This window comes from Oncorhynchus tshawytscha, unplaced genomic scaffold, assembly GCF_018296145.1.
Source record: "Oncorhynchus tshawytscha isolate Ot180627B unplaced genomic scaffold, Otsh_v2.0 Un_contig_13092_pilon_pilon, whole genome shotgun sequence".
Lineage (NCBI taxonomy): Eukaryota > Metazoa > Chordata > Actinopteri > Salmoniformes > Salmonidae > Oncorhynchus > Oncorhynchus tshawytscha.
This window is the reverse complement of record NW_024608449.1, coordinates 40,001-63,183: the sequence shown is the minus strand read 5'-3', so window position 1 is coordinate 63,183 and position 23,183 is coordinate 40,001. Positions and strand designations below refer to the sequence as shown.

Here is a 23,183-nt window from a genome sequence, read left to right as displayed (position 1 = left end):
TGTGTGGTTTGGTGTGTGTTAGTGTGTTCCAGGTGATGTATATCGAGGTGTCCAGGTTCTAGTCCTCAGTCCAGTGTGTGTGTGTGTGTGTGTGTGTGTGTGTTTACCCTGGCGCGTATAGGCTGTGTGTGTGTGTGTGTGTGTTTACCATAGGCTGTGTGTGTGTGTGTTTACCCTGGCGTATAGGCTGTGTGTGTGTGTGTGTGTGTGTGTGTGTGTGTGTGTGTGTGTGTGTGTGTGTGTAGGGTGTGTGTGTGTGTGTGTGTTTACCCTGGCGTATAGGCTGTGTGTGTGTGTTTACCCTGGCGTAGGCTGTGTGTGTGTGTGTGTGTGTGGTTTGGTGTGTGTTAGTGTGTTCCAGGTGATGTATATCGAGGTGTCCAGGTTCTTCTCCTCAGTCCAGTGTGTGTGTGTTTACCCTGGCGTATAGGCTGTGTGTGTGTGTGTGTGTGTTTACCCTGGCGTATAGGCTGTGTGTGTGTGTGTGTGTGTGTGTGTGTGTGTGTGTGTGTTACCCTGGCGTATAGGCTGTGTGTGTGTGTGTGTGTGTGTGTGTGTGTTTACCCTGGCGTATAGGCTGTGTGTGTGTGTGTGTGGCGTATAGGCTGTGTGTGTGTGTGTGTGTGTGTTTACCCTGGCGTATAGGCTGTGTGTGTGTGTGTTTACCCTGGCGTATAGGCTGTGTGTGTGTGTGTTTACCCTGGCGTATAGGCTGCTGGCCGTGGTGCTCCAGAGGTGAAACCACAAAGCTGGTGGAGGCCAGCAGGTTCCAGTGATGCAACACACGTAGCGTCCACACGCCGGGTCGTAACGGCACGGTTAACGGGGGCCGGTAGTGTGTGTACTCTGTCCCGCCGTCCACCAGGATGTCGTACGTGGCGGCTATGACGTTGGTGGGGTCCACCCAGACGACGGTTACCGTGACGTTCTGTCCCCGGACCCAGCGTTGCATGGCAACCGGCTCCTCCGTGGGGCCCAGGAGGCTTCCGGTTCCTGAAGATTCTCTCTTTGGCGTCCCAGTCTGTACCCACCTGAGGGGAGGGAGGACAGAGAAAGAGAGATATTGAGAGAGATCAAGAAACAGAGGGTTGATTTGAGTGAAAACAGAGATACTGTAGAGAGAGAGAGAAACAGAGGGTTGATTTGAGTGAAAACAGAGATACTGTAGAGAGAGAGAGAAACAGAGGGTTGATGTGAGTGAAAACAGAGATACTGTAGAGAGAGAGAGAGAAACAGAGGGTTGATTTGAGTGAAAACAGAGATACTGTAAGAGAGAGAGAAACAGAGGGTTGATTTGAGTGAAAACAGAGATACTGTAGAGAGAGAGAGAGAATTGTGTGAAGGATTTCCCTGTTAATTAACAAATGGTAATTAAATTTGTGTTCCAGTGACAGCGTGACAGGACACATCCAGTACCACATGTCTTCCCCAGGGGCAGCAGCAACCTGACAATAAAGACACTTAACAAATAGTGACTCAGAGCCTGTTTCAGTGAGGACAGAACCACCATCTCTCTCTCTCTCTCTCTCTCTCTCTCCTCTTTCTGGGGACAGAACCTCTCTCTCTCTCTCTCTCTCTCTCTCCCAGGTACCAAAGCCTGTTTCAGTGGGGACAGAACCACCATCTCTCTCTCTCTCTCTCTCCCAGGTACCAAAGCCTGTTTCAGTGGGGACAGAACCACCATCTCTCTCTCTCTCTCTCTCCTCTCTCCCAGGTACCAAAGCCTGTTTCAGTGGGGACAGAACCACCATCTCTCTCTCTCTCTCTCTCTCCCAGGTACCAAAGCCTGTTTCAGCAGGGACAGAACCACCATCTCTCTCTCTCTCTCCCCAGGTACCAAAGCCTGTTTCCAGAACAGGTACCAAAGCCTGTTTCAGCAGGGACAGAACCACCATCTCTCTCTCTCTCTCTCTCTCTCCTCTCTCCAGGTACCAAAGCCTGTTTCAGCAGGGACAGAACCACCATCTCTCTCTCTCTCTCAGGTCCAAAGCCTCTCCACCATCTCCCTCTCTCTGGTACCAAAGCCTGTTTCAGTGGGGACAGAACCACCATCTCTCTCTCTCTCTCTCTCCTGTTTCAGCTCAGAACAACCATCTCTCAGGTACCAAAGCCTGTTTCAGTGGGGACAGAACCACCATCTCTCTCTCTCTCTCTCTCTCTCTCTCCAGGTACCAAAGCCTGTTTCAGCGGGACAGAACCACCATCTCTCTCTCCTCAGGTACCAAAGCCTGTTTCAGTGGGGACAGAACCACCATCTCTCTCTCTCTCTCTCTCCCAGGTACCAAAGCCTGTTTCAGTGGGGACAGAACCACCATCTCTCTCTCTCCAAAGCCTGTTTCAGCGGGGACAGAACCACTCTCTCTCTCTCTCTCTCTCAGGTACCAAAGCCTGTTTCAGCGGGACAGAACCACCATCTCTCTCTCTCCCAGGTACCAAAGCCTGTTTCAGCAGGGACAGAACCACCATCTCTCTCTCTCTCTCTCTCTCTCTCAGGTACCAAAGCCTGTTTCAGCGGGGACAGAACCACCATCTCTCTCTCTCTCTCTCTCTCTCTCAGGTACCAAAGCCTGTTTCAGTGGGGACAGAACCACCATCTCTCTCTCTCTCTCTCAGGTACCAAAGCCTGTTTCAGTGGGGACAGAACCACCATCTCTCTCTCTCTCCCCCAGGTACCAGGGATCAGGGATAGGTTACATTTAAAGTGTATGTGTGTGTACGTGCGTGTGTGCATGTCTCACCTCTGCAAACTGTAGTCTGTTGAGTGTGTTGGTTGCCGGGGCCAGGGTGAAGTGGTTGCTATGGGAGACCCAAGTCTCTAGGGTCTCTAGCTGGCTGGTTGCTAGGTTACTAGCATGTTGACGAACCAGGTAGCCTTGGAACACGTCTGACAGGAAGTACAAATGGACAGACACCGGGTGGCCCCTGGGGATATACCTGGGAAACCCCAAATATACACAAACAGTACAATTACACACAAATACACACTCAAATATACACATACACAGTACAATTACACACCCAAATATCCACAGACATCCACCCAAATGTAAAGCCATCCACGGAAATGTCACTTCGCCCCCACCTACAAGTACAAATGACCTCAACTAACCTGTGGGGTACACTGACTCGGTACCGGTGCCCCCCTGTATATAACCTCCACACTGACTCTGTACCGGTGCCCCCCTGTATATAACCTCCACACTGACTCAGTACTGGTACCCCTGTATATAACCTCCACACTGACTCAGTACTGGTACCCCTGTATATAGCCTCCACACTGACTCAGTACTGGTACCCCTGTATATAACCTCCACACTGACTTATTCTTATTGTGTTACTTTTTAACCTATGACTTTTTATTTTAGTCTACTTGGTAAATATTTTATTAACCTCCAACTGCACTGTTGGTTAAGGGCTTGTAAGTAAGCATTTCACTGACTCACTGTTGGTTAAGGGCTTGTCAGTAAAGCATTTCACTGACTAAGTCTGGTACCCCTTACTGTATTTCCACACTGACAAAGTAAAGTTTGATTTGATTTGAAATGTCCACAGACACAGTCATACCCACTGATGGTCCTCAAACACACGTGTAACAAACTGGGCTTCAGTCACAGAGCTCAGTGAGGAACAGAGAGATCACCCCTGTATATAACCCCCACACACACATCTTGTCCCCCACCTGTATATAACCCAACCAGCAACAAGTGTCTCAGTGCTTGTGCCCCTGTACCCATAACCTCCACACTGACTCACACACACCTCCACACTGACCGTCCTCTACCCCACACTGACTTACATGGCTGGAAAACCCAGTCTGACTCAGTACTGAGGCCTGTTTGTAAATGTAACACTGATTCTCCATATTTGATTTGGAACTCTTGCAACATACCCTACACACTGACTCAGTACAGACCCCAGACAGATTGAAAGTCAGTCAGATTGAAAGACAGTACAGACAGACCCCCTGATATAGCCTCCACACTCACTCAGATTGAAAGCCCCTGACAGTCAGTCCATTGAAAGCCAGACAGTCAGTCAGATTGAAAGCCAGACAGTCAGTCAGATTGAAAGCCAGACAGTCAGTCAGATTGAAAGCCAGACAGTCAGATTGAAAGCCAGACTGAGTCAAGACAAAGGAAGGCAGGCAGACAGACAGACAGACTGAAAGTCAGTACAGATTGAAAGCCTCCACAGACAGACAGTCAGATTGAAAGCCAGACAGTGACAGTCAGTCCCCTGATTGAAAGCCAGACAGTCAGTCAGATTGAAAGCCAGACAGTCAGTCAGATTGAAAGCCAGACAGATTGAAAGCCAGACAGTCAGTCAGATTGAACCTCCAGACAGTCACTCAGATTGAAAGCCAGACAGTCAGTCAGATTGAAAGCCAGACAGTCAGTCAGATTGAAAGCCAGACAGTCAGTCAGGTATTGAAAGCCAGACAGACAGACAGGTACCCCCTGAAAGCCAGACAGTCAGTACTGGTAAGTCAGACAGTCAGCCTCAGATTGACTCAGACAGTCAGATTGAAAGCCAGACATTCAATTGACAATTATGACTTTTTATTTTAGTCTACAGGTAAATATTTTATTCAGTCAGATTGAAAGACTGACAGACAGACAGACAGACAGATTGAACGCCAGACAGCAGTTCAGATTGAAAGCCTACAGTCAGTCAGTTGAAAGCCAGACAGTCAGTCAGATTGAAAGCCATTTCAGTCAGTCAGATTGAAAGCCAGACTGTCATTCAGATTGACAAGCCAAAGTCTGATTTGATTGAAAGCCAGACAGTCACACAGAACAAACAGTCAGAACAAACTGGGCAACCAAGCCAGTGAGCTGGTGAAACAGAGAGTCAGTCAGATTGAAAGCCAGACAGACAGATCTTGTCAGTCAGATTTAACACCCAACAGTCAGACAGTCAGTCAGATTGAAAGCCAGACAGTCAGTCAGATAAAGCCAGACAGTCAGATTGAAAGTCAGACAGTCAGTCAGATTGAAAGCCAGACAGTCAGATTGAAAGCCAGACAGTCAAGACAAAGAAAGGCAGTTTGCAAAGGCAGACAGTTATTCAGATTGAAAGTCAGTCAGATTGAAAGACAGACAGACAGACAGACAGACAGACAGACAGATTGAAAGACAGTCAGTCAGATTGAAAGCCAGACAGTCAGTCAGATTGAAAGCCAGACAGTCAGTCAGATTGAAAGCCAGACAGTCAGTCAGATTGAAAGCCAGACAGTCAGTCAGATTGAAAGCCAGACAGTCTGACAGATTGAAAGCCAGACAGTCAGTCAGATTGAAAGCCAGACAGTCAGTCAGATTGAAAGCCAGACAGACAGAGAGACAGTCAGATTTAAAGCCAGACAGTCAGACAGTCAGTCAGATTGAAAGCCAGACAGTCAGACTGAAAGCCAGACAGTCAGATTGAAAGCCAGACAGTCAGACAGTCAGTCAGATTGAAAGCCAGACAGTCAGTCAGATTGAAAGCCAGACAGACAGACAGACAGACAGTCAGATTGAAAGCCAGACAGTCAGATTGAAAGCCAGACAGTCAGTCAGATTGAAAGCCAGACAGTCAGTCAGATTGAAAGCCAGACAGTCAGATTGAAAGCAGACAGTCAGATTGAAAGCCAGACAGTCAGATTGAAAGCCAGTCAGTCAGATTGAAAGCCAGACAGTCAGATTGAAAGCCAGTCAGTCAGATTGAAAGCCAGTCAGTCAGATTGAAAGCCAGACAGTCAGTCAGATTGAAAGCAGACAGTCAGTCAGATTGAAAGCCAGACAGTCAGTCAGATTGAAAGCCAGACAGACAGACAGACAGACAGACAGACAGACAGACAGACAGACAGATTGAAAGCCAGACAGACAGACAGATTGAAAGCCAGACAGTCAGTCAGATTGAAAGCCAGACAGTCAGTCAGATTGAAAGCCAGACAGTCAGTCAGATTGAAAGCCAGACAGTCAGTCAGATTGAAAGCCAGACAGTCTGACAGATTGAAAGCCAGACAGTCTGACAGATTGAAAGCCAGACAGTCAGTCAGATTGAAAGCCAGACAGTCAGTCAGATTGAAAGCCAGACAGACAGAGAGACAGTCAGATTGAAAGCCAGACAGTCAGTCAGATTGAAAGCCAGACAGTCAGTCAGATTGAAAGCCAGACAGTCTGACAGATTGAAAGCCAGACAGTCAGTCAGATTGAAAGCCAGACAGTCAGTCAGATTGAAAGCCAGACAGACAGAGAGACAGTCAGATTTAAAGCCAGACAGTCAGACAGTCAGTCAGATTGAAAGCCAGACAGTCAGACTGAAAGCCAGACAGTCAGATTGAAAGCCAGACAGTCAGACAGTCAGTCAGATTGAAAGCCAGACAGTCAGTCAGATTGAAAGCCAGACAGACAGACAGACAGACAGTCAGATTGAAAGCCAGACAGTCAGATTGAAAGCCAGACAGTCAGACAGTCAGTCAGATTGAAAGCCAGACAGTCAGTCAGATTGAAAGCCAGACAGTCAGATTGAAAGCCAGACAGTCAGATTGAAAGCCAGACAGTCAGATTGAAAGCCAGTCAGTCAGATTGAAAGCCAGTCAGTCAGATTGAAAGCCAGTCAGTCAGATTGAAAGCCAGACAGTCAGTCAGATTGAAAGCCAGACAGTCAGTCAGATTGAAAGCCAGACAGTCAGTCAGATTGAAAGCCAGACAGACAGACAGACAGACAGACAGACAGACAGACAGACAGATTGAAAGCCAGACAGACAGACAGATTGAAAGCCAGACAGTCAGTCAGATTGAAAGCCAGACAGTCAGTCAGATTGAAAGCCAGACAGTCAGTCAGATTGGAAAGCCAGACAGTCAGTCAGATTGAAAGCCAGACAGTCTGACAGATTGAAAGCCAGACAGTCTGACAGATTGAAAGCCAGACAGTCAGTCAGATTGAAAGCCAGACAGTCAGTCAGATTGAAAGCCAGACAGACAGAGAGACAGTCAGATTTAAAGCCAGACAGTCAGACAGTCAGTCAGATTGAAAGCCAGACAGTCAGACTGAAAGCCAGACAGTCAGATTGAAAGCCAGACAGTCAGACAGTCAGTCAGATTGAAAGCCAGACAGTCAGTCAGATTGAAAGCCAGACAGACAGACAGACAGACAGTCAGATTGAAAGCCAGACAGTCAGATTGAAAGCCAGACAGTCAGACAGTCAGTCAGATTGAAAGCCAGACAGTCAGTCAGATTGAAAGCCAGACAGTCAGATTGAAAGCCAGACAGTCAGTCAGATTGAAAGCCAGTCAGTCAGATTGAAAGCCAGTCAGTCAGATTGAAAGCCAGTCAGTCAGATTGAAAGCCAGTCAGTCAGATTGAAAGCCAGACAGTCAGATTGAAAGCCAGACAGTCAGATTGAAAGCCAGACAGTCAGTCAGATTGAAAGCCAGACAGTCAGATTGAAAGCCAGACAGTCAGTCAGATTGAAAGCCAGACAGTCAGATTGAAAGCCAGACAGTCAGACAGTCAGTCAGATTGAAAGCCAGACAGTCAGTCAGATTGAAAGCCAGACAGTCAGTCAGATTGAAAGCCAGACAGTCAGTCAGATTGAAAGCCAGACAGACAGTCAGATTGAAGCCAGACAGTCAATCAGATTGAAAGCCAGACAGTCAGATTGAAAGCCAGACAGTCAGTCAGCCTGAAATGATGACAGATCAGACAGATTGAAAGCCAGACAGTCAGATTGAAAGCCTAGCTCAGTAGCCAGATGAAAGACAGATGAGATCTGGACTCTCTGCTAGATAAAACCTAGCTCCTAGCCTGGTAATGATGAGATCTGGTCTCCTCCGCTAGATAAAACCTAGCTCCTAGCCTGGTAATGATGAGATCTGGTCTCCTCTGCTAGATAAAACCTAGCTCCTAGCCTGGTAATGATGAGATCTGGTCTCTGCTAGATAAAACCTAGCTCCTAGCCTGGTAATGATAAGATCTGGTCTCCTCCGCTAGATAAAACCTAGCTCCTAGCCTGGTAAAGGTGAGATCTGGTCTCCTCCGCTAGATAAAACCTAGCTCCTAGCCTGGTAATGGTGAGATCTGGTTTCTCCTAGATAAAACCTAGCTCCTAGCCTGGTAAAGGTGAGATCTGGTCTCCTCCGCTAGATAAAACCTAGCTCCTAGCCTGGTAAAGGTGAGATCTGGTATCCTCCGCTAGATAAAACCTAGCTCCTAGCCTGGTAATGATGAGATCTGGTCTCTGCTAGAGAAAACCTAGCTCCTAGCCTGGTAATGGTGAGATCTGGTCTCCTCCTCTAGATAAAACCTAGCTCCTAGCCTGGTAATGATGAGATCTGGTCTCTGCTAGATAAAACCTAGCTCCTAGCCTGGTAATGATGAGATCTGTTCTCCTCCGCTAGATAAAACCTAGCTCCTAGCCTGGTAGTGATGAGATCTGGTCTCCTCCGATTAAAACCTAGCTCCTAGCCTGGTAATGATGAGATCTGGTCTCTGCTAGATAAAACCTAGCTCCTAGCCTGGTAATGATGAGATCTGGTCTCTGCTAGATAAAACCTAGCTCCTAGCCTGGTAATGATGAGATCTGGTCTCCTCTAGATAAAACCTAGCTTCTAGCCTGGTAATGATGAGATCTGGTATCCTCCGCTACATAAAACCTAGCTCCTAGCCTGGTAATGATGAGATCTGGTCTCTGCTAGATAAAACCTAGCTTCTAGCCTGGTAATGATGAGATCTGGTCTCTGCTAGATAAAACCTAGCTCCTAGCCTGGTAATGATGAGATCTGGTCTCCTCTAGATAAAACCTAGCTTCTAGCCTGGTAATGATGAGATCTGGTATCCTCCGCTACATAAAACCTAGCTCCTAGCCTGGTAATGATGAGATCTGGTCTCTGCTAGATAAAACCTAGCTCCTAGCCTGGTAATGATGAGATCTGGTTTCCTCCGCTAGATAAAACCTAGCTCCTAGCCTGGTAATGATGAGATCTGGTCTCCTCCGCTAGATAAAACCTAGCTCCTAGCCTGGTAATGGTGAGATCTGGTCTCCTCCGCGAGATAAAACCTAGCTCCTAGCCTGGTAATGATGAGATCTGGTCTCTGCTAGATAAAACCTAGCTCCTAGCCTGGTAATGATGAGATCTGGTCTCTGCTAGATAAAACCTAGCTCCTAGCCTGGTAATGATGAGATCTGGTCTCCTCCGCTAAATAAAACCTAACTCCTAGCTTGGTCATGGTGAGATCTTGTTTCCTCTGAGTAGCTAGTGGACTGGTGAATCAACCCCTAGCCCCTACACCAGTATTTCTTCATCCCAGTCCTGCAAGGGAACCTAAAGGGGTGCACATTTTAGTTTTTGCCCCCCTGATTCTGCTAATCAAAGGTTTGATGTCTGAGGTGTTGATTTGGTGGAATAAGGTGTCTAGTTCTATGGCAAAACACTACAATGTGAACCTGTTTTGAGTCCCCATGCAGGACCAGGGTTTAGAAACACTGGTTTAGGTGCTAGGAGTTGATTCTGGACAGGGCCTAGGGTTTAGGTGCTAGGAGTTGATTCTAGACAGGGCCTAGGGTTTGAGCTGCTAGGAGTTGATTCTGGACAGGGCCTAGGGTTTAGGTGCTAGGAGTTGATTCTGGACAGGGCCTAGGGTTTAGGGGCTAGGAGTTGATTCTGGACAGGACCCAGGGTTAAGAAACACTGGTTTAGGTGCTAGGAGTTGATTCTGGACAGGGCCTAGGGTTTAGGGGCTAGGAGTTGATTCTGGACAGGACCCAGGGTTAAGAAACACTGGTTTAGGTGCCTGTGGAGATCTGAGAGGATCTTGAAAAGGTACAGAGCCTTCCAGAAGGTATTCATACATTTGGACTTATTCCACATTTTTGGGAAAGAATTCAAAATGTATTAAATATCCCATAATGACAAAGTGAAAACAAGTTTTCAGAAATGTTAGAAAATGTACTGAATATGAAATGGATATCTCATTTACATACCTATCCACACTCCATATATGTTGTTGAAGCTCCTTTGGCAGTGTTTACAGCTGTGAGTGTTGCTGGGTCTTTACACGCCTGGATTATATAATATTGGCACTTTTTTCCTATTTTTTTTTAATTCTTTAAGCTGTCAAATTGGTTGTTGATCATTGCTAGACAGCCATTTTCAGGTCTTGCCATTAGATTTTCAAGTAGAAAGTCAAAACTGTAACTAAGACACTCAGGATAATTCACTGAGCATCAGTTGGTAAGTAACTCCAGTGTAGATTTGGCCTTGTGTTTTAGGTTATTGTCCTGCTGAAAGGTGTATTCATCTCCCAGTGTCTGGTGGAAAACAGACTGAACCAGGACTTTGCCTGTGCTTACCTCCATTCCTTTTTATCCTAAAAAACTCCCTAGTCCTTGCCGATGACAAGCATTCTCATAACATGATGCAGCCTCCACTAAGCTTGAAAACATGGAGAATGGTACTCAGTGAGGTGTTGTATTGGATTTGCCCCAAACATCACATTTTGTATTCAGGACATAAAGTTAATTGCTTTGCCACATTTTAGCAGTATTACTTTAGTGCCGCGTTACAAACAGGATGTATGTTTTGGAATATGTTTTTATTCTGTACAGGCTTCCTTCTTTTCACTCTGTCATTTAGGTTAGTATTGTGGAGTAACTACAATGTTGTTGATCCATCCTCAGTTTTCTCCTATCACAGCCATTAAACTCTGTAACTGTTTTAAAGTCACCATTGGCCTCATGGTGAAATCCCTGAGGTGAGAATACCTTCTGAGGCTCCTGTACTATTCTACCTTGACAGCGCAGACGGCAGGTAGACAGTGAGGTATAACAAGCAATGTGGTGATGTTTTCCCTCCGTACCCTCTGAAAAACTAGCCGGGATTTTTGCCATATTTCTAAACCTTTCCAAACCTTCTCTACTCACTACAACTGTCTAGGGGGCAGTGGGTAGGGGGTAGGGGGCACAGAGTAGGGGTTGGACAGGGCTCTATCCAATTCTTTCTGTTCTACCAGTGTGTATGGGTGAGGGGGGGGGGTGTTAGGGGTTGGTTTGGAATTCAGTTATTCACACACATGACGTAAACACACACACACACACACACACCCACACACACACACACACCTCTTCCGGACTGACCTGCAGCTGTTGTTGTCAGGGTGGCCCTGCAGTGACGTGGCGGCCCGTGATAGGCCCATGCGTGTGAAGGCGTGGTAGTGAGTGAGCTGGCTGTCTGATAGGCTGGCAACGCTGTCCGTCTCATCGTACACATTCTCCCAGTACGACTGGAGCCCTGGGGTCTCCTGGAGGAGAGGAATCAGTGTTATAGTAGAACCCTGGGGATCTCCTGGAGGAGCAGTGTTATAGTAGAACCCTGGGGACTCCTGGAGGAGAGGAATCAGTGTTATAGTAGAACCCTGGGGTCTCCTGGAGGAGAGGAATCAGTGTTATAGTAGAACCCTGGGGTCTCCTGGAGGAGAGGAATCAGTGTTATAGTAGAACCCTGGGGATCTCCTGGAGGAGCAGTGTTATAGTAGAACCCTGGGGACTCCTGGAGGAGCAGTGTTATAGTAGAACCCTGGGGACTCCTGGAGGAAAGGTGTTATAGTAGAACCCCTCCTGGAGGAGCAGTGTTATGGAACCCTGGGGACTCCTGGAGGAGCAGTGTTAGTACAGTGGGGATCTCCTGGAGGAGCAGTGTTATCACAGAGAACCCTGGGGTCTCCTGGAGGAGCAGTGTTATAGTAGAACCCTGGGGACTCCTGGAGGAGCAGTGTTATAGTAGAACCCTTCAACCTCCTGGAGGAGCAGTGTTATAGTAGAACCCTGGGGACTCCTGATGAGAGGAATCAGTGTCATAAAAGAACCCTGGGGTCTCAGATGCAGGAATCAGTGTTATAGTAGAACCCTGGGATCTCCTGGAGGAGCAGTGTTATAGTAGAACCCTGGGGACTCCTGGAGGAGCAGTGTTATAGTAGAACCCTGGGGACTCCTGGAGGAGCAGTGTTAGGTCCCTGCACTCCTGGATCACCAGTGTTAAGTAGAACCTGGTGTCTCCTGGATGAGTGACACCTAGACCACCCGGGATCCAGGAAGTGCCATAAAGATCAGAACCCTGGGACTCAACCAGTGTTAGCCACTGCCTCCTCACCCCGGAGCAGTGTTATAGTCATCCAGAAGGCTGGAGGAGCAGGTTATAGTAGAACCTGGGACTCCTGGAGGAGCTGTTAAGAACCCTGGGGACTCCTGGAGGAGCAGTGTTATAGTAGAACCCTGGGGTCTCCTGAGGAGAGGAATCTGTTAAAGAACCCACCACTAACATGAGTGGCAGTGTTATGCTGCCCTGGGATCTCCTGGACACAGTGTCAGTGACACTGACTCAACTCCAGCCACTTTAATAATGGGGTTGATGGAGGAAAGTGTTATAGTAAATATATCACTCCTGGAGCCACTGTGATTAAACAATGCTCCTGGAGGATAAGTGTTACTAGACCCTACATTATTGGAGGAGCAGTATGCATTAGTAGAACCCTGGGGACTCCTGGAGAGGAATCAGTGTTATCATAGACTGGGGACTCCTGAGGATGAATACATGTATCACTAGCCACTTTAACTATGCTCCTTTGTGTTACATACCCTCATCTCCTGGATATACAGTGTTATAGTAGAACCCTGGGGTCTCCTGATGAGCGGAATCAGTGTTATAGTAGAACCCTGGGGTCTCCTGGAGGAGCAGTGTTATAGTAGAACCCTGGGTTCTCCTGGAGGATAGGGAGCCTATGTAGAACCCTGGGGACTCCTGATGAGCGGACTCAGTTTATATATACCCTTATGTACATATTCTTTATCCCAATACCTGTGTATAAGACAGTTTTTAGAACCCTGGAATTGTTGGTTAGGACTTGTTCGTTATTACTGCATTGTCGGAACTAGAAGGGAAGCATTTTATACACCCGGGTTAACATCTGTTAACCATGTGTATGTGACAAATAAAACTTGATTTGATTTGAGCAGTGTGTGTGTACTCTGTGTGTGTGTACTCTGTGGTGTGTACTCTGTGGTGTGTACTCTGTGTGTGTGTGTCTGTGTTTGTGTGTGTGTGTATGTTGTGTTAGTGTACTCTGTGTGTGTACGCTGTGTGTGTGTATGTTGTGTTTGTGTACTCTGTGTGTGTGTATGTTGTGTTTGTGTACGTTGTGTGTATGTGTGTGTGTGTGTGTGTGTGTGTTGTGTGTGTGTGTTGTGTGTGTGTGTGTACGGTGTGTGTATGTACCGTGTGTCGCTGTGTGTCTGTGTGTGTATGTTGTGTGTCTGTGTGTGTATGTTGTGTGTACTCTGTGTGTTCCACCCACCTGTGGATAAGGGCCAAACAGGAAGCTGTCCAGCTGGGTAACAATCTCCTGGTTCACGCTAGCCTCAAATTTACGGGCGAAAAACGTAGGCCTGGACGTTTGCTGTGGGGGAGAGAGAGAGGGAGAGAGAGGGAGAGAGAGGGAGAGAGAGGGAGAGAGAGAGAGAGAGAGAGGGAGAGAGAGAGAGAGAGAGAGGGAGAGAGAGAGAGAGAGGGAGAGAGAGAGAGGGAGAGAGAGAGAGAGAGAGAGAGAGAGCGAGAAGAGATAGAAGGGGAAAGGGGAAAGAGGGACGGTAGAGTGAAAGGGGAGAGAGGATGGAGGAGGAAGAGAGTATATGTTTATCGATGTGGTACTGTCTGATGTGGGGGTACAGATGGGCACGGGTTGATGATGTCACAATGTCATGACTAGGGCGTATCTGCCATAGATACATACAGTTGAAGTCGGGAAGTTTACATACACCTCAGCCAAATACATTTAAACTCCGTTTTCACAATTCCTGACATTTAATCCTAGTAAAAATTCCCTGCCTTAGGTCAGTTAGGATTACTACTTTATGTTAAGAATGTGAAATGTCAGAATAATCATAGAGAGAATGATTTATTTCAGCTTTTATTTCATTCATCCCATTCCCAGTGGGTCAGAAGTTTACATACACTCAATTAATAGTTGGTAGCATTGCCTTTGAATTGTTTAACTTGGGTCAAACGTTTTGGGTAGCCTTCCACAAGCTTCCCACAATAAATTGGGTGAATTTTGGCCCATTCCTCCTGACAGAGCTGGTGTAACTGAGTCAGGTTTGTAGGTCTTCTTGCTCGCACACACTTTTTCAGTTCTGCCCACAAATGTTCTATAGGATTGAGGTCAGGGCTTTGTGATGACCACTCCAATACCTTGACTTTGTTGTCCTTAAGCCATTTTGCCACAACTTTGGAAGTATGATTGGACCCATTTGCAACCAAGCTTTAACTTCCTGACTGATGTCTTGAGATGTTGCTTCAATATATCCACGTAATTTCCCTGCCTCATGTTGCCATCTATTTTGTGAAGTGCACCAGTCCCTCCTGTAGCAAAGCATCCCCACAACATGATGCTGCCACCCCCATGCTTCACGGTTGGGATGGTGTTCTTCAGCTTGCAAGCCTCCCCCTTTTTCCTCCAAACATAACAATGGTCTTTATGGCCAAACAGTACTATTTTTGTTTCATCAGACCAGAGGACCATTTCTCCAAAAAGTACGATCTTTGTCCCCATGTGCAGTTGCAAACCGTAGTCTGGCTTTTTTTATGGCTCTTTTGGAGCAGTGGCTTCTTCCTTGCTGAGCGGCCTTTCAGGTTATGTCGATATAGGACTCGTTTTACTGTGGATATAGATACTTTTGTACCTGTTTCCTCCAGCATCTTCACAAGGTCGTTTGCTGTTGTTCTGGGATTGATTTGCACTTTTCGCACCAAAGTACATTCATCTTTAGGAGACAGAATGCGTCTCCTTCCTGAGCGGTATGTCGGCTCCATGGTCCCATGGTGTTTATACTTGCGTACTATTGTTTGTACAGATGAGTACGTCCATCTCTTCTAATGACTCCAACGTAACGTAACTTCCGACTTAGATCATAAATCACTGTCAAATATCTGTCAGCTACTACTACTACTAATACTAATAATACTGTTACTACTACTACTAATACTTATGTTACTACTACTACTACTACTACTACTACTACTAATACTAATGTTACTACTACTACTACTAATGTTACTACTACTACTACTACTAATGTTACTGTTACTACTACTACTACTACTAATGTTACTGTTACTACTACTACTAATACTAATGTTACTGTTACTACTACACTACTACTACTACTAATGTTACTGTTACTACTACTACTAATGTTACTGTTACTACTACTAATACTTACTGTTACTACTACTACTAATACTAATGTTACTGTTACTACTACTACTACTACTACTACTAATACTAATGTTACTGTTACTACTACTACTACTACTAATACTAATGTTACTGTTACTACTACTACTAATGTTACTACTAATACTAATGTTACTGTTACTACTACTACTAATGTTACTGTTACTACTACTAATACTAATGTTACTGTTACTACTACTACTAATGTTACTGTTACTTCTACTACTAATGTTACTGTTACTACTACTACTAATGTTACTGTTACTACTACTACTAATGTTACTGTTACTACTAAACTAATACTAATGTTACTGTTACTACTACTACTAATGTTACTGTTACTACTACTACTACTAATGTTACTGTTAATACTACTAATGTTACTGTTACTACTACTACTACTACTACTACTACTACTAATGTTACTGTTACTACTACTACTACTACTACTAATGTTACTGTTACTACTACCACTACTACTACTAATGTTACTGTTACTACTACTACTAATGTTACTACTACTACAACTAATACTGATGTTACTGTTACTACTACTACTAATGTTACTGTTACTACTACTACTACTACTACTAATACTAATGTTACTGTTACTACTACTACTACTACTAATGTTACTGTTAGTACTACTACTACTACTACTACTAATGTTACTGTTACTACTACTACTACTACTAATGTTACTGTTACTACTACTACTAATGTTACTGTTACTACTACTACTACTACTAATGTTACTGTTACTACTACTACTAATGTTACTGTTACTACTACTACTACTACTACTAATACTAATGTTACTGTTACTACTACTACTACTACTACTACTAATGTTACTGTTACTACTACAACTAATACTACTACTAATACTAATACTACTACTACTACTACTACTACTACTAATGTTACTGTTACTACTACAACTAATACTAATACTAATGTTACTGTTACTACTACTACTACTACTACTAATACTACTGTTACTACTACTACTACTAATGTTACTGTTACTACTACTACTACTACTAATACTAATGTTACTGTTACTACTACTACTACTACTACTAATACTAATGTTACTGTTACTACTACTACTACTACTAATACTAATGTTACTGTTACTACTACTACTACTACTAATACTAATGTTACTGTTACTACTACTACTACTACTAATACTAATGTTACTGTTACTACTACTACTGACTACTACTAATACTAATGTTACTGTTACTACTACTACTACTACTACTAATACTAATGTTACTGTTACTACTACTACTACTAATACTACTGTTACTGTTACTACTACTACTAATACTACTGTTACTGTTACTACTACTACTACTACTACTACTACTACTACTAATACTAATGTTACTGTTACTACTACTACTAATACTAATACTAATGTTACTGTTACTACTACTACTAATACTAATGTTACTGTTACTACTACTACTACTACTACTAATACTAATGTTTCTGTTACTACTACTACTACTACTAATACTAATGTTACTGTTACTACTAATACTACTACTACTACTACTGTTACTACTACTACTAATACTAATGTTACTGTTACTACTACTACTAATACTAATGTTACTGTTACTACTACTACTACTAATACTAATGTTACTGTTACTACTACTACTACTACTACTAATACTAATGTTACTGTTACTACTACTACTACTACTACTACTAATACTAATGCTACTGTTACTACTACTACTACTACTACTAATACTAATGTTACTGTTACTACTACAACTACTACTAATACTACTGTTACTACTACTACTAATACTAATGTTACTACTACTACTAATACTAATGTTACTGTTACTACTACTACTACTACTAATACTAATGTTACTGTTACTACTACTACTACTACTACTACTAATACTAATGTTACTGTTACTACTACTACTACTACTAATACTAATGTTACTGTTACTACTACTACTACTACTACTAATGCTAATGTTACTGTTACTAATACTACTACTACTAATACTACCGTTACTGTTACTACTACTACTGCTGTACTACTACTACTACTACTACTACTGTTACTACTACTACTACTACTACTACTAATACTACTGTTACTACTACTACTACTACTAATACTAATGTTACTGTTACTACTACTACTAATACTAATGTTACTGTTACTACTACTACTACTACTACTACTACTACTACTACTAATACTAATGTCACTGTTACTACTACAACTACTAATACTAATGTTACTGTTACTACTACTACTACTACTACTACTAATACTACTGTTACTACTACTACTACTAATGTTACTGTTACTACTACTACTACTACTACTACTAATGTTACTGTTACTACTAAACTAATACTAATGTTACTGTTACTACTACTACTACTACTAATGTACTGTTACTACTACTACTACTACTACTACTACTAATACTAATGTTACTGTTACTACTACTACTACTACTAATACTAATGTTACTGTTACTACTACTATTACTACTAATACTAATGTTACTGTTACTACTACTACTACTACTACTACTAATACTAATGTTACTGTTACTACTACTACTACTACTAATACTAATGCTACTGTTACTACTACAACTAATACTAATGTTACTGTTACTACTACAACAACTACTACTACTACTACTAATGTTACTGTTACTACTACTACTACTACTACTAATGTTACTGTTACTACTACTACTACTACTACTAATACTAATGTTACTGTTACTACTACTACTACTAATGTTACTGTTACTACTACTACTACTAATACTAATGTTACTGTTACTACTACTACTACTAATACTAATGTTACTGTTACTACTACTACTACTACTACTACTACTAATGTTACTGTTACTACTACTACTACTACTACTAATGTTACTGTTACTACTACTACTACTACTAATGTTACTGTTACTACTACTACTACTACTAATGTTACTGTTACTACTACTACTACTACTACTACTACTACTACTACTAATACTAATGTTACTGTTACTACTACAACTACTAATACTAATGTTACTGTTACTACTACTACTACTACTAATGTTACTGTTACTACTACTACTACTACTAAATACTAATTTTTGTTACTACTACTACTACTACTAATACTAATGTTACTGCTACTACTAATACTAAATACTACTACTACTACTACTAATACTACTACTACTAATGTTACTGTTACTACTACTACTAATACTAATGTTACTGTTACTACTACTACTACTAAAAAATGTTACTGTTACTTACTACTACTACTAATACTAATGTTACTGTTACTATGTACTACTACTACTACTACTGAATGCTAATGTTACTGTTACTACTACTACTACTACTACTACTACTAATACTAATGTTACTGTTACTACTACTACTACTACTAAATACTAATGTTACTGTTACTAACAACTAATACTAATGTTACTGTTACTACTACTACTAATACTAATGTTACTACTACTACTAATACTAATGTTACTGTTACTACTACTACTACTACTAATACTAATGTTACTGTTACTATACTACTACTACTACTAATACTAATGTTACTGTTACTACTACTACTACTACTAATACTAATGTTACTGTTACTACTACTACTACTACTACTAATGCTAATGTTACTGTTACTAATACTACACTACTACTAATACTACAACTGTTACTACTACTACTACTAATGTTACTGTTACTACTACTACTATACTACTAATACTAATGTTACTGTTACTACTACTACTACTACTAATACTACTGTTACTGTTACTACTAAGCTGTAATACTACTACTGTTACTACTACTACTACTACTGCTACTACTACTGACTACTAATGTTACTGTTACTACTACTACTAATACTAATGTTGGCTGTTACTACTACTACTACTACTACTAATACTAATGTTTCTGTTACTACTACTACTACTACTACTAATACCAATGTTACTGCTACTATAATACTACTACTACTACTACTACTACTAATACTACTAATACTAATACTAATGTTACTGTTACTACTACAACTAACTACTAATGTTACTGTTACTACTACTACTACTACTACTACTACTACTACTACCAATGTTACTGTTACTACTACTACCAATGTTACTGTTACTACTACTACTACTATGTGTACTGTTACTACTACTACTACTACTACTAATACTAATGTTACTGTCACTACTACTACTACTACTAATACTAATGTTACTGTTACTACTACTACTACTACTAATACTAATGTTACTGTTACTACTAATACTAATACTACTACTACTAATACTAATACTAATGTTACTGTTACTACTACAACTAATACTAATGTTACTGTTACTACTACTACTACTACAACTACCAATGTTACTGTTACTACTACTACCAATGTTACTGTTACTACTACTACTACTACTAATGTTACTGTTACTACTACTGTTACTACTACTGCTACTACTACTACTACTACTAATGTTACTGTTACTACTACTACTACTACTACTACCAATATTACTGTTACTACTACTACCAATGTTACTGTTACTACTACTACTACTACTAATACTAATGTTACTGTTACTACTACTACTACTACTACTACTACTACTAATACTAATGTTACTGTTACTACTACTACTGACACTACTACTACTACCAATGTTACTGTTACTACTACTACTACTACTACCAATGTTACTGTTACTACTACTACCAATGTTACTGTTACTACTACTACTACCAATGTTACTGTTACTACTACTACTACTACTACTAATACTAATGTTGCTGTTACTACTACTACTACTACTACCAATGTTACTGTTACTACTAATACTAATGTTACTGTTACTACTACTACTAATACTAATGTTACTGTTACTACTACTACTAATGTTACTGTTACTACTACTACGAATACTAATGTTACTGTTACTACTACCACTAATACTAATGTTACTGTTACTACTACTACTACTACTAATACTAATGTTACTACTACTACTAATACTAATGTTACTGTTACTACTACTACTACTACTAATACTAATGTTACTGTTACTACTACTACTACTAATACTAATGTTGCTGTTACTACTACTACTATTACTAATACTAATGTTACTGTTACTACTACAACTACTACTACTAATACTAATGTTATTGTTACTACTACTGCTACTACTACCAATGTTACTACTACTACTACTACTACTAATACTAATGTTACTGTTACTACTACTACTACTAATACTAATGTTGCTGTTACTACTACTACTTACTACTACTACTACTAATGTTACTGTTACTACTACTACTGTACTACTACTACTACTAATGTTACTGTTACTACTACTGACTACTACTACTACCAATGTTACTGTTACTACTACTACTACTGATACTAATGTTACTGTTACTACTACTACTGATGTTACTGTTACTACTACTACTACTACTACTACTACTACTACTACTACTAATGTTACTGTTACTACTACTACTAATACTAATGTTACTGTTACTACTACTACTACTACTAATATTAATGTTACTGTTACTACTACTACTACTAATGCTAATGTTACCGTTACTACTACTACTACTGCTACTAGTACTACTACTACTACTGACACTACTACTACTACTGCGCGGCTGACTACTATTACTACTGACACTACTACTACTACTACTTACTACTGACACTACTACTACTATTACTGTTACTGTTAATACTACTACTTACTACTACTACTACTACTACTGACACTAACAACTACTATCACTGGTCACTACTACTACTACTGGGTTTCACTATCACTACTACTACCACTGACTGACTGTACTACTACCTGCTACTACTACTACTACTACTTGACACTACTACTGACTACTACTGTTACTACTACTGAGTTACTACTACTACTACTACTACCACTACTACTACTCTGTACTGACACTACTACTTGTTACTGACTACTACTACTACTACTACTGACACTACTACTACTGTTACTGTACTTACTACTACTACTGTTACTGTTACTACTACCACTACTACTACTACTACTACTACTATCACTTCACCACTTACTACTACTGACACTACTACCACTACTACTACTACTGACACTACTACAACTACTACTAATGTTACTGTTTCTACTACTACTACTGCTACACTACAACCACTACTACTACTACTACTACTGCCACTACTACTACTACTACTACTACTACTACTGTTACTACTACTACTACTACTACTGACACTACTACTACTACTAATACTAATGTTACTGTTACTACTACTACTACTACTACTAATACTAATGTTACTGTTACTACTACTACTGACACTACTACTACTACCAATGTTACTGTTACTACTACTACTACTACTACCAATGTTACTGTTACTACTACTACTACCAATGTTACTGTTACTACACTACTACTACTACTAATACTAATGTTGTGTTACTACTACTACTACTACTACTACCAATGTTACTGTTACTACTAATACTAATGTTACTGTTACTACTACTACTAATACTAATGTTACTGTTACTACTACTACTGATGTTACTGTTACTACTACTACGCATACTAATGTTACTGTTACTACTAATACTAATGTTACTGTTACTACTACTACTACTACTAATACTAATGTTACTACTACTACTAATACTAATGTTACTGTTACTACTACTACTACTACTACTAATTAATGTTACTGTTACTACTACTACTATTACTAATACTAATGTTACTGTTACTACTACAACTACTACTACTAATACTAATGTTACTGTTACTACTACTCTACTACTACCAATGTTACTGTTACTACTACTACTACTACTACTAATACTAATGTTACTGTTACTACACTACTACTAATACTAATGTTGAGTTACTACTACTACTACTACTACTAATGTTACTGTTACTACTACTACTACTACTACTACTACCAATGTTACTGTTACTACTACTACTACTACTAATACTAATGTTACTGTTACTACTACTACTGATGTTACTGTTACTACTACTACTACTACTACTGTTACTGTTACTACTACTACTACTACTACTAATACTAATGTTACTGTTACTACTACTACTACTACTAATGTTACTGTTACTACTACTACTACTACTAATACTACTGTTACCGTTACTACTACTACTACTGCTACTAGTACTACTACTACTGACACTACTACTACTACTACTATTACTACTGACACTACTACTACTACTGTACTGACACTACTACTACTATTACTGTTACTGTTAATACTACTGGGGACTGGTACTACTGACACTACTACTACTACTATCACTATCACTACTACTACTACTACTACTATCACTATCATTACTACTACCACTACTGCTACTACTACTACTACCACTACTACTACTACTACTGTTACTACTACTACTGTTACTACTACTACTGTTACTACTACTGGTTACTACTACTACTACTGACACTACTACTACTACTGACACTACTACTACTACTGTTACTACTACTACTGACACTACTACTACTACTACTACTACTACTACTACTACTACTACTGTTACTGTTACTACTACCACTACTACTTCACTATCACCACTACTACTACTACTGCCACTACTACCACTACTACTACTACTGACACTACTACAACTACTACTGTTACTGTTACTACTACTACTACCACTACTACTACAACCACTACTACTACTACTACTACTGACACTACTACTACTACTACTACTACTACTACTGTTACTACTACTACTACTACTACTGACACTACTAC

General features: G+C 41.1%; 1 pseudogene; it reads right to left on the bottom strand.

Annotated features, from left to right (window-relative positions):
• Nucleotides 1–680: 680 nt before the first annotated feature.
• Nucleotides 681–23,183, bottom strand: part of LOC121838731 — a 60,981-nt pseudogene continuing 38,478 nt past the window's right edge.